Source organism: Thamnophis elegans, chromosome 9, assembly GCF_009769535.1.
Source record: "Thamnophis elegans isolate rThaEle1 chromosome 9, rThaEle1.pri, whole genome shotgun sequence".
Taxonomy (NCBI): domain Eukaryota; kingdom Metazoa; phylum Chordata; class Lepidosauria; order Squamata; family Colubridae; genus Thamnophis; species Thamnophis elegans.
The window spans coordinates 57,192,157-57,204,483 of record NC_045549.1 but is presented as its reverse complement, the minus strand read 5'-3'; the positions used below and the strand labels follow the sequence as shown (position 1 = coordinate 57,204,483).

At 40.3% G+C, this 12,327-nt stretch overlaps 1 protein-coding gene across 2 annotated transcripts in view; it reads right to left on the bottom strand.

The window, feature by feature from the left end:
• The window catches only part of RAB28 (RAB28, member RAS oncogene family), an 83,865-nt gene that overhangs the window by 48,742 nt on the left and 22,796 nt on the right, over window positions 1–12,327 (bottom strand). The gene's annotated exons all lie outside the window — the stretch shown is intronic.

Sequence of the window (12,327 nt, the reverse complement as noted above, 5' to 3'; positions counted from 1 at the left end):
GGGAGCAGCAGGTGAGGCTAGGTAAAATCACATTGAATACCTGCTCAGTTCAGACAGGTGCCACCCTCCCCCAAGCTCTCTCTATTACTCTTTTCTCTCTATACCAGGGGTCTGCAACCTTAAACACTCAAAGAGCCCTTTGGACCTCTTTCCCCACATAAAACACCAGCAGCCACAAAACCTGGGTGGGCGTAGCCAACTCAACATCACTCCCACCCAGTCACATGACACACACCCCAGCCACGCCTACCCAGTTTTAGTGGCTCCCGGTGTTTTCTGTGGGAAATGGGTCTCTCTCTCTCTCCCCTCTCCCTCCCTCTCATTTCTGTTTTTCTTTTTCCTCCCCTCTCCCTTTTTTCTTTTTCTTTCTCATTCTTCCTCTTTCCCTTCTCTCTTTTATTTCCCTCTCTCATTCTCTCCCTCCAGCTCTCTCCTTTCTCTCCCTCTCCCCCTTTTCTCTCATTTGTTTCTCTTCTTCCTCTATTTCTCTCCCTCCATCATTTTCCCATTTCTCTCTTTCATTTTTTCAATTTTTCTCTCATTTCTTTCTCTCCCTCATTTGTTTTTTCTTTTTCTTTTTCATTTCCCTTTCTTTTTTTTCTTTCTCTTCCTTCTCTCGTTTCCCTCTTTTCCCTCTCTTTCTTTCCCTCTAGCTCTCTCTCATTTCTCTGTCCCACTCTCTCCCCCTTCTCTCTTTCTCTGTTTCTCTCTTTCCTCTCTCTTTCTCTCCATCATTTTCTCATTTCTCTTTCACCCTAGTGTCCCATGGGTTTTCTCTGTACTGCCCATGACCGGCTGCTTTTTGTGATTCTGCGTCCTTCGCAGGAAGCTCAGTGGCAGCCGCGGTCCCCTTCATGTCAGCTCCGGGAGAGCAGCTGCCGCCACCACCAAATGCAGGGAGGGAAGAGCTTTGGCTCTCCTGCGCAGCGCAGCCGGCTTCTCACCTGAGCACACAGTGGCCACAGCGGGAGGAGGAATCGCCATTGCCATTATTTATAAATTCAATAAATAAATAAATTGGTATTATTTGAGATGGTGATGAATCTGTATATGGACAGGAGGTTGAACAACTAGCTTGTGGTGCAGTTGGAACAATCTAGAACTGAACTCACGGAAAACTGTAGATGATAGTAGATTTTAGTAGGAATCCTTCTATTCTACCACCTCTTACAATATTAAGCAACACAGTAACAGTAGAGACCTTCAAGTTTCTGGGTTCTATAATCTCACAGGCTTGAAATGGACACCTAAATTTAGAACCGTCATTAAAAAGGCACAACAAAGAATGTTCTTCCTGCATCAACTCAGAAAGCTGAGACTAACCAAGGAGTTGCTGATAACAATTCTACATAGTAATTATTGCGTCTGTCATTTGTATTTCTATAACGATCTGGTTTGGAACAGCAACCAAACAGAACCGGCATACACTTCAACAGATAGGACTGTAGAAAAAACAACTGCAACCACCCTGCCTTCCATTGGGGATCTATACTGCACGAGCTGGAAAGAGGACTGAGAAAATATCTAAAGATGCCTCATATCCTGGATATAAACTGTTTCAATTTATCCCCTCAGAATGTTGGTACAGGACATTGCATGCCAAAACTAGACACAAAGACAGTTCCCTCTCCCATGCCATCACTCTGCTAAACACTGATTCTCACTAAACATGTAGCAGGACTATATAATTATTATCCTTCTCATCTTTTCTATTACAAAATCCTATTGGTATCTTATGACTATCACTTTATTGATTGTAACTTATGATTTATCACTTTGTTGCTTGTATGTGTACCGAGAGCTTATGCATTGGAGACAAATTCCTTGTGTGTCCTACACTTGGCCAATAAAGAATATCTATTCTGTTCTGTTCTCTATTCTATATCCCTATCCTTATTCTATTCTATGTACAGATGGGTTCAAAATATGTTTTTCAAATTAATTATCTGGATCCTTCCCATGGAGAAATATTCTTATTTTGAATTCTTAAAAAGAAACACAAAAGGAGAGAACCATGTAGAAAAAACAACTACAACCAGCCTGCCTTCCATTGGGGACCTATACTGCACAAGCCAGAAAGAGGACTGAGAAAATATCTAAAGATGCATTGGCTCATTTCCCTGAATAAATCAATGAACAAGTATAATATTTTTGACCCCTTTGTTTAACTGAGTTCTCATTATGTCGTTTTAGGACCTGTGTGGAAAACATATCCCTTGTAGATCATATTTTGGCAGGAATATTAAAAATTCAAAAAGTTTCAAAAACTTTTAAACACCGCTATATGTAAACAGAAAGCAATGTGTTATATATTTTGAAGTCTTGAACCAGTGAAGAGATTGAAGATGCAGAGACTATTAATGAAACAAGTCACAGTTTTTCAAAGATGAAGAAAAATACTTTTCATATCAAGCTTGGCAAAAATAAATCTGTTATTTTTTTTCTTTCAAAGTTAATGTTCTGTCACCAAAAAGGCTGCTATGGGAATGCAGCTCGATAAAGCACCCATTCACTTAGAATTAACCTGATTAGGTTGTTCTCAAGTCCCCCGAATACTTGGTTCCACCACAAAACCGCGATGCCCTTATCCGCGCCGACATAAGTGCGGAGGCAAATCCGCGGCGTCCGAAGCACTAAGAAAAAAACGACCCTACCGCCGCGACAACAGCGCGGTGACAGAAGGGCGTTCTACATGCTTCGTTCTTTGCCTCCAAAGGTAGCCCTCCTCCTCCAGCTGACAGCGGCAGCGGGCACGGGGCAAAGCAGGCTGCCCAGCAGCAGCAGCACGCGGGAAGGGTCCAGCTCAGCCGCGGGGGGCAGCAGGAAGCGGAGGACGCGGCAGCGGCGGCGGCTGAGGCTCTCCCGGGCCGGCGAAGCGGGCTTGCCTGGCGGAGGCAGGCTGCCCTCTTCTTCCTCAACAACATCTCCTTGAGGAAGGAGGAAGAGGCAGGGCGGGCGGCGGCAGCGGCTGAGGCTCTCCCGGGGCCGGCGAAGCGGGCTTGCCCGGTGGCGGCGGCCGCCCATCCAAGGAGATGTTGTTGAGGAAGAAGAGGGCGGCCTGCCTCTGCCAGGCAAGCCCGCTTCGCCAGCCCCGAGAGAGCCTCAGCCGCCGCCGCTGCTGCGTCCTCCTCCGTTGCCAGCGTCGGCGGCCCTGCTCGGGCCCCCCGCGGGCTTCCTGCTGCCCCCCATGGCTGTGCTGGACCCTTCCCGCAGGCTGCTGCTGCTGGGCAGCCCACTTTGCCCCGTGCCCACTGCCGCTGTCAGCTGGAGGAGGAGGGCTACCTTTGGAGGCAAAGAACGAAGTATGTAGAACGCCCTTCTGTCGCCGCGCTGTTGTCCCCGCGGTGATGACACGCGGTGATGACGTCGCGACTTTAGCGACGCGATTTAATCTCCGCTATTTTGCGTAGCGCGGTTTTGTCGTGCCACGGAATACTCTACCACCACCCAATCTGCTATTATAGTTTTTCTTTGCACACAAGAACAGTCATACTTTATTTTGTAACAATGTCTTTAAAAACTTATGAGGGACAGGATTTTTTGTAAATAAAGATAATAATTTTGCAGCACAGATTAATTAGCAAAAACACAGGGTGGTGGTAATATAATTAATATTTGATACCTATTCTGGCCATACAAAATGATTATTTATACTTATGGCAAGGCTGCTACTGAACTCCTCTGTTGAAGCATAAATTGAATTAAAATCTCAGGGAACATTTTGTTCACAGCTAGTTATGAAGAGACAATATATAATACATATTGAAACTATTCAACTTGCTGTAACATTAAAAACTTTCTCAAATTCAAGGCAAACTGCATTTTGCAGACACAAACAATTTTTTTTCTCCCAGCAGCTGAACAGCAGATGCACAAATTGGGAGAGACAACATATCTACTTCTCAGAATTTGACATAGTAGCACCAAATTTCAGCAAAGGACACCAAGGGTTGCAAAAAAGGAGCTGAGTGGGTTGCTCATCTCTACTCTGGGTCAGAGTATGAGATGTGTTTTATTTTTGATTCTAAAAGATAGTTTACAGTACATAATGTTCTCGTTATATACAGGAAGAAACTGGTCTGCATGAGGTGCACATTAGTGGACATGGAAGTTATAATAGAAAATAATGTACACCAATCCATTTTGCCTAAACATTTTCACTTTTTTATTTTATCATACTGTACAATATCAACTCTAAGAAATTCAACCCCCAACGGTACTCAAAGATGGTTCCAGTTCACATTCCGAAAAATATTATAAATTCATGGTTTTAGATGTTTAATCTAAAACACTGACTGGCCTGAGAAGTGAGCGTGTTCAAAATATGTCTTACCGTTACCTAAATTATTGACAGAATTTTTTATGGAGCTAGACTGAAATATACTCTTTTCCACATTCCCTTTTTGAGCCTATGGTTCAGTACCAACTGTACTTGGTCTATCGGAGCAGGGTTTGTCCTTTGAGAAGCAAGAGATGAACTATTTTGATCTGCCAGGGAAAAATCTTCATTATCCAATAGGAGCACTATGAGAATAGAAATTTTTGAATCCTTAGGAATAAAACAAGACTGGCAGTCTCAAGTGCAATTCTGTTGTTCAAACAGTTTAGATAATTCAATGCATTAACCTTACATGTTACTTTAAAATGTAACCTTTAAACTTCACACTACAACAGTACATTTCCTGCTCCCAGATCACACTCCAAAATCAATTAATCATCACTCAGGCAAATATACCATCAACATTTTTAATTAGCACTGATGCACTCTTTTTTTCCAGATCCATCTATCACAAGGACTATTTAAAACCTGACTTATTGAGCTTTGCTTAGAAAAAGATCTGGTTAATATCAGTGTGAAAAGGCACCACTCATTCATCTACTATACACTGCTGCCTGATAATCCCTACCCTTTCCATAAATTGCTGATAAGAGCTGACCTCAGGTCTCCCAATAGTTGTAAATCAAGTAACAGCAGCTCCTATGCAGCAAGGTTAATTTTAGGTCACTATTTATCCAGCAAAAATGTTGACTTGACACTTAAGTGTGTTGCTTATAAATGTGATAAATGGAGTAAACACCAGTTACATCTGTCAGGAAGAAGAAAAAAATAAAGCTGTCTCTATGCTGCAGAAGTATTTTATTAATCCATAGTAGTAGTTAACAATTAGGTTTTAAACAGCGGTGAACATAATTTCAATCTTGCTCTCACCATAGATAACAGAAAATAAATGGAAAGGTGAAGAAAGTTACTAAGATTAACTCTAGACTACTAGATAATGATTGTCACATGTTCTTTTAACTAGAGCCAATTTGGTGGGCTCAAAACATTAGAGACAACAACAAAAGTCCCTAGACAATACATGTGAACACTCAGATACTATTGCTCATTATTTCTCCACAGCTACTTCTACTCCAGGTCCTCCTAGTACTCCTTTTGAGTACTACTACTACTACTTGGAATACTACACTTACTACATTTGGAATACTGCGTCCAGTTTTGGTCACCATGATACAAAAAAGATGTTGAGACTCTCGAAAGAGTGGAGAAAAAATCATCAAAGATGATTAGAGGGACTGAAGGATAAAATTGAATGGTTAAATGAACTGCATACATCTAGTATAATGAAGAGGATTATGGGTGACTTGATAACAGTCTTTCAATATTTAAGAAACTGCGACAGAGAGGAGGGGGTCAACCTATTCTCCAAAGCACCAGAGGGTGTGAGCAAGAAGTAATGGTTGGAAATTTATCAGAGAGAGATCTAATCCAGTTCTTGACAGTGAGAATAGTTAATCAGTGGAACAGCTTGTCTTCAGAAGTTGTGTCTGCTTCAAACTTGGGTTTTTTAAAAAGAAATTGAACAGTCATTTGTCCAGAATGGTCTAGTGCTGTGATGGCTAACCTTTTTCTCATTGCGTACCAAAAGTGCATGCATGCACCCATAATACAATGCACACGTGACCACCACCCCGTACACCCTGCCCCCCTGCACGTGTGTAACCCTCTGTGCTCCCCGTGTATGCGCATACGATCTCCTGTGCCCCGTTTTGGGCCTAATAGGCCTCCCTGCAGCCTCCTGGGAGCAAAAAATGGGTCGCGGGGACCTGCGTCATACCCACCCCATCCCCTGCCCATGCCTTGTGAGCATCCGGGACCAGTTCCATAGGGAAAAGTTTTTCCGTGGACCGGAGAGAGCATGGTTTTACGTGCTGCCTGCACCCCACTGAGCAGCCCCCTCTAAGCAGCCCAATTGCTGGCATGCCCCAGCCTGATGCCAATCCACACACTGAAGGTTGGGAACCTCTGATATAGGATCTGCTTGAGTAGGGGACTGAACTAGAAGATTTCTAATGTCCCTTCCAACCTTATTATTCTATGTTCTAATTTTCTGTAAAGTGGCAATGCAAGCTCTGCCACTTTTGCATTTGCACCATGATGTTGATTGTGATGATTAGCACTAGTAGTAAATTTTGTAGAGGACAAAGCTTGCAATGTGATTCCACAGTGCTTATTTCATAATTTGGACAAAAATTCCAGTTGCTGAGGACAGCCATGTCTTGTGCATGATGGTTAATATATTGTTAATATTGATCAGCACTATGTCACTTGACATATTATTTTAGTCTTGGACTTATAGATCTTTGGTTTCTGCTGGATGATGAGGATGGCCACTTCACAGTGGAACAACTTCTGTGCTCTAGTTTTTGCAACATGACTGTTTGAGTTCTGTGGTAATGTGGACTCTAAGGGGAATCAATAAGAAGTATTTTTTTCAACAGGTGCACATACCAACAGTGCTCTACTTACTATTAGATTATGTTCTGGGAAGCTTTTAAGTTCATTTTGCTCACAAGTCCAAACAAATGTACATATATGTGGCACGCTGTAAACTAACCTTTTCCTGATTTCTGGGACATTCCCATCTTTCCTTATTTTGCTTTGTCTTTCCTCTTTCCCTTTCTCCTTTCTTGTCCCTTCTTGGATGCTCAAATGCAAAAGGGGAAACATTTCTCCTTTTGTTTTGTTTTGCTTTTAGTTTGTTCTACTAGCCCACTGCCAGCAAAAATGGAGCCTGGGGGGGGCCATGCGCAACTCCCCCGGACCCATATTTGGCCTGGATGGTCTCCTGCTGCCCTATGCCAGCGAAAACAAAGCTCTGTTTTTGCTGGCAGAGGGCAGGAGGAGGCCATTGAGGCCGAACATAGCACATAGCAAGAAGGAATATAGCACATCTCTAGTGATTTATTAAAGATGAGGGGCAAGATGGGGGCCAATTAGTCAGCACAGGCTTTCAAGCAAGAAGTTATTGTCAGGTCCCATAGATCCCTATTGGGACACTACCATTCTGATGGGGAAGGGGCCTCAGTTTATAACCTTCTTCCTAGTGCCTAGCTATCCAGTGCTTTGATTTTCGGAACAAAAGGGGGGAAGGACATCTGCTGTGTCTCAGCTCCAAAGTCTCCAGCAAGTGACACCTGAGAACAACTTATCACCTTCTCAGTCCACGATTCTCAAAACATCTTCGCACCTGCGGATTGGTTTATTCAATGCCGGACTGAGGAAAGGGGTCTCTAACTGTTTTAATGTAACAGAATTGCAGGGTGATCCTCAGATCCTGCTTTCCCTGTCTTGCTATCATTTTCCTTTCAATAAAAGTTTCCTTTTGAAATGCTAAGTGCTTCAAGAGTTCTACTTTCCTGAGCAGAGAGGAGAAGCCAGTCCTTACAGTTATCTTGTCTGGGCCTGGTGCTTTTCCAGGTTTTTGTGTGTGAAATAGACCATGGACATCATTTTCTGTAATCACAAGAGATGGGAGCCCAAAAGGGATGGGGCTATAAGAGGCTTGGCTGTTGTTAGTGTATTTGATATGGAGGTGGTGGAGATAGGTGACAGTGCTTTCCTCTCAAATCTACAATAAAACACATTCAGGTCATTTGCCAGTTTTCAATTTCCTTCTGCATGGGAAGGAGGTTTGCTGTAACCAGTGATATTTTAAAGAGTTTTTCACATATTTGCTGCATCATTTGTTGAATACTGATTCTTTAGGTTTTCAGAGAAGCTTCTTTTTGTTGCTCTGATCTCCTTTGCTAATACATTCTGGCCTGATTGTACAGCTTTCTATCTCCTTTCCTGTAGGCTTCCTTTGGCACGGCATAACTGCTTGAGTTTAGCTTTAAACCGATGTTTGTTGTTACTGCATATTTGCAGGTTTTTGGTCAGTATACATAAGTCTTCACAAAAACTAACATACTGTATGATTAACAGTATCTGAGTTCATCCAAGTCTGCAGAGGTATCTTCAAAAATGTTCCAGTCAGCCAGCCAAGGCAAGCCTGTAGCTTTAGCTTTGCCTCCTCAGTCCAAGACTTCACTGATTTAATTGTTGGTTTTATGGTTCTAAGCCTTTTTCTATAAACAGGCACAAGGTAAATCATACAATGATCAAAGTGTCCCATAGCTGCTCGTGGTAAAGACCGATAAGAGTCTTTTTGAGATTTTTTTTTTATTTTAATTGAACAAAAACACAAAAAAAGAATCATCCTTCATTACATCTTGTAGAAAGCATGTCGATTGGTTACAGATAACTTTCATGCATTTCTTCCACAGTCATTACTTAGAATTCATATTAGATTATACACTTTAAATCAAAATCATTGTATATATTACTATCAATGTACCACAATTCTCATTTGACGACAAATTATTTGAACATGCTTTTACCTCAAATCATTCATACTTAGACACAACCACATAATGGCATTCATTAGTTATTTCAAAAAATCCTCCAATAACATTACACCTTTATAGCATCTTTTAAGTAAAAGTCACTTAATAAAGTTTCTAAGCCGTTCCCCCCCCTTTTTTCCAACTCACTGTTTAGAATTTATATCCAAATTACTTTTGCCAATACCATAGCATGTATATATTGTTAAACAATGAAAATTAACATTTCCTTGTTATTATTATAATTGGCTAAAAATCATTTACTATTTATGTCCCATCTCCTCTCGTCAGACCCCCCCCAAAAAAAACTTTTCACCTTTATAACAAGATCTAAATAAAAATTGTTAATAAAATTTTATAGGTCTTTTTCTCAAGTCACAATTTGCAATTTATATCCACATTTCTTTTACTAGATTACCATACATATATATATCATTAAGCTGTATCCATTATCATTTCCTTATTGTTATTATAGTTAATTGTCAGCGAATAAACATTTGATAACAATCTAAAACAATCCAAGAGTTACAAAATTACTACTTATTGATTAATAAGTCAATCAACTTATTAATCAACCAAAATCAACTGATTTTTTATTATCAACTTTCATTGTCAACCTATATCTTTCCAGTAACAAAACAGTCTTTATCTCTCTTGTCAATTGTGGTGTCAGTCTTCTTTTTATCTCCTTTATAATGTTTTTATAGACTTAACTCTGCACTTTGAACTCACTGTTTAGGATTTATAAGTTACTTTTGCCAATACCATAGGAATATTGTTAAACGATGTCCATTGACATTTCCTTGTTGTAATTATAATTGGCTAAAAATCATTTACTATTTATGCCCCATCTCTCATCATAGCCCCCCCCGCCCCCCAAAAAAACTTTATACCTTTATAACAAGATCTAAATAAAAATTTGTTAATAAAATTTATAGGTCTTTTTCCCGTCACAATTTACAATTTATATCCAAATTTCTTTTACTAGATTGCCAATAGATGTATATATCATTACGTTGTATCCATTATCATTTCATTATTATTATTATGGTTAATTCATTGTTAGCAAATAAACATTTGATAACAATCTAAAACAATCTAAGAGTTACAAAATTCCTACTTATTAATCACCAAAATCAACTATTTTTATTATCAACTTTCATTGTCAACCTGTATCTTTCCAGTAACAAAACAGTCTTATCTCTCTTGCCAATTGTGGTGTCAGTCTTCTTTTTATCTCCTTTATAAGGTTTTTATAGACTTCTCTCCGCACTTTGTTGCTTGAAGGGTCTCTCAGATAATCTCGTTGTCCACCAGTTGCTACTAAAATTAGCTTGTCCTTGGTTGTCAATCTTGCTTCTGAAAAAATTTCTCTTCTTATGTCTATCATCATTAGTATTTTTTTTCTTCTGTGTCCTGGAATCTGGGGTAGAGCTCCAATTCGTCGAATTCCCTTTTCCATATTCCCTTCTTTCCACTTTCACCCACATTTGCTCCATTAATATCTTGTCTTATCTTTATCTTCTATATCTTCATTCTCCCGTTTAATTTTTGGGGCTCTAACACCATCATCTTTTGCTGTGAGGAAGACTAGTCTTTCCAACTTCTTCTCAATTCTCCCATACTCTTCCAATAGATTTTGAATTCCAGCCAAGATATTTTGGAATTTTAAGGTTTCCTCATCTGAATATTGATCCATGTTTCCAAAACAGAAGAAAGAAAAAAGAAAAAAAACTAATAGCAACTGCCACTCTAGCCTTCCAGGCCTCTTATTTTTTTATTTTAGATTGACTTGAACACAAGTTCTTTTATGCTCTTCAAAGGAGAAGGGTTCTGTTTCCCCCCCCTTTCTTTCCCCTGCCAAAATAGTTCTCAGAGGCACCTGTGAAAACAATTCTTGCCCTTGCTCTTTATCAGTTTCTGTAAACAAGTTGCAAACCCTTCAGCTACAAAGTTAGTGAAGTCAAATAAGGAAAGAAAAAAGATACATTGTTTCAAAAAACCCAGCCTCTGACCTCTGAGTGGCAGTGTGCTAATTTTTCACCTTCTAATATTTATCTCTGGCTTATAGAAAACAAAGTTCTTTAGATCTCTTTTAGTGAGATTTAATAACAAGTAATAGGAAGAATTGTTAAAATAAGAAGGAAGGTTTTAATCCAGAAGTCAAAAAATAAAACAAAAAGCAGAAGAAAAACAATCAATCCGTTCACTTTAAGAGGAGAAATGAAAAACGTTGCGAGCACTTCAATCCACAAAGAATAGTTACAAAGAAAAAAAAACTTTCCACAGCAATCCAATTAGGGTTATTTTTGCCGCTCAGTTCTTTTGCTTAAGGATCTAATTTGGCTTTAAAGAAACATTTCTTTGGGCAGTCTTTAGCAAAATAGAAAAAATACCTCACCAGATGGACTCACTTTCTCTTTTCACTTCCTTCCTTCCGGAGCATCCCGATTTCATCAGCCTGGGGGCTGCCTGTTTACTGCCGGCTTGAAGCACTTCCCTTGGGTCTATCAGGGACTTTGCGATGTCCCTGAGACCAGCAAGGCTTTGTCTTCCTGATCACCATCTCTACGGGACGGTTTAGGTCTCAATGGACCATCCAGCGGCAAAAGTGTCAACGGCGGTGTCAGAGTATCAAGACCGCACATTGTGACATTGCGACATGCCTCCTCCTTCTCCCAAGACCGATGAGTTGTTTAATGTTGTGTAGCAGTGGTCTAAAATCTAAAGTATTCTTGTTCCTAGTGAGACAGTTGACATTCTGAAAGTACTCTGGAAGGTCTTGGCCTAGGTTAGCACTGTTGAAGTTTCCTAACACAATGAGGAGTGAATCTGGGTATTTTACTTCAGCCCACATAATCTAGTCAATTAGTTTGTAATGCATTGTTTATGCAATTTGTGAAGGAAGATACGCTGCAAATAGTAGAAATGAGGAGAACTCTCATGGAAAATAAAACAGTTTGCAATTGACAATTAATGTCTCTAAGTCCACATCACAGAATTTCTTTAATGTAGTTACATTTTTGCATCATCGGTTGTTGATATAAAAACAGAGACCCCACTCCCTTCTTTTTACAATTTTACAATTCTTTCTGCAATTCTGTCTGCCCTCTGTATCTGAAACCCTGGGATATTTCACCAAGGCTACTGTTGGCAGCGCCATCTTGACATATGGCATCAATAGCTAACAGGGACCTGATAGCGTGAACATTATGGAGTTTTTTCCCCCAAACCTGGAAACTGATCATGTAAACAATTTTCCCAAGTATTCTTTATGAATCCAGGTCATATCATAATTGAAATGTTTCCGAGCACTGATCAATTAGTGCACGGATGTCAAACTATATCTTTCATGGGACATATCATGATGTATTGTGACATTTTATGCCTTTGCGGAGCCGGGGTGGGTGTGTTCTGCATGTGACACATCCAGCCCACAGGCCACCAGTTTGACACCCCTAAATTAGGTTCCTAGATGGACTAGGTTCCTAGGTGGATCCAAAACATTGCAAGCTACTGTTCACTTGGAGTTCTACGGCATCATGCTGAAATTCATTTGCCCTGAGAAAAGATAAGGTGAGTTTTCTTGACCGCTGCAGTAAG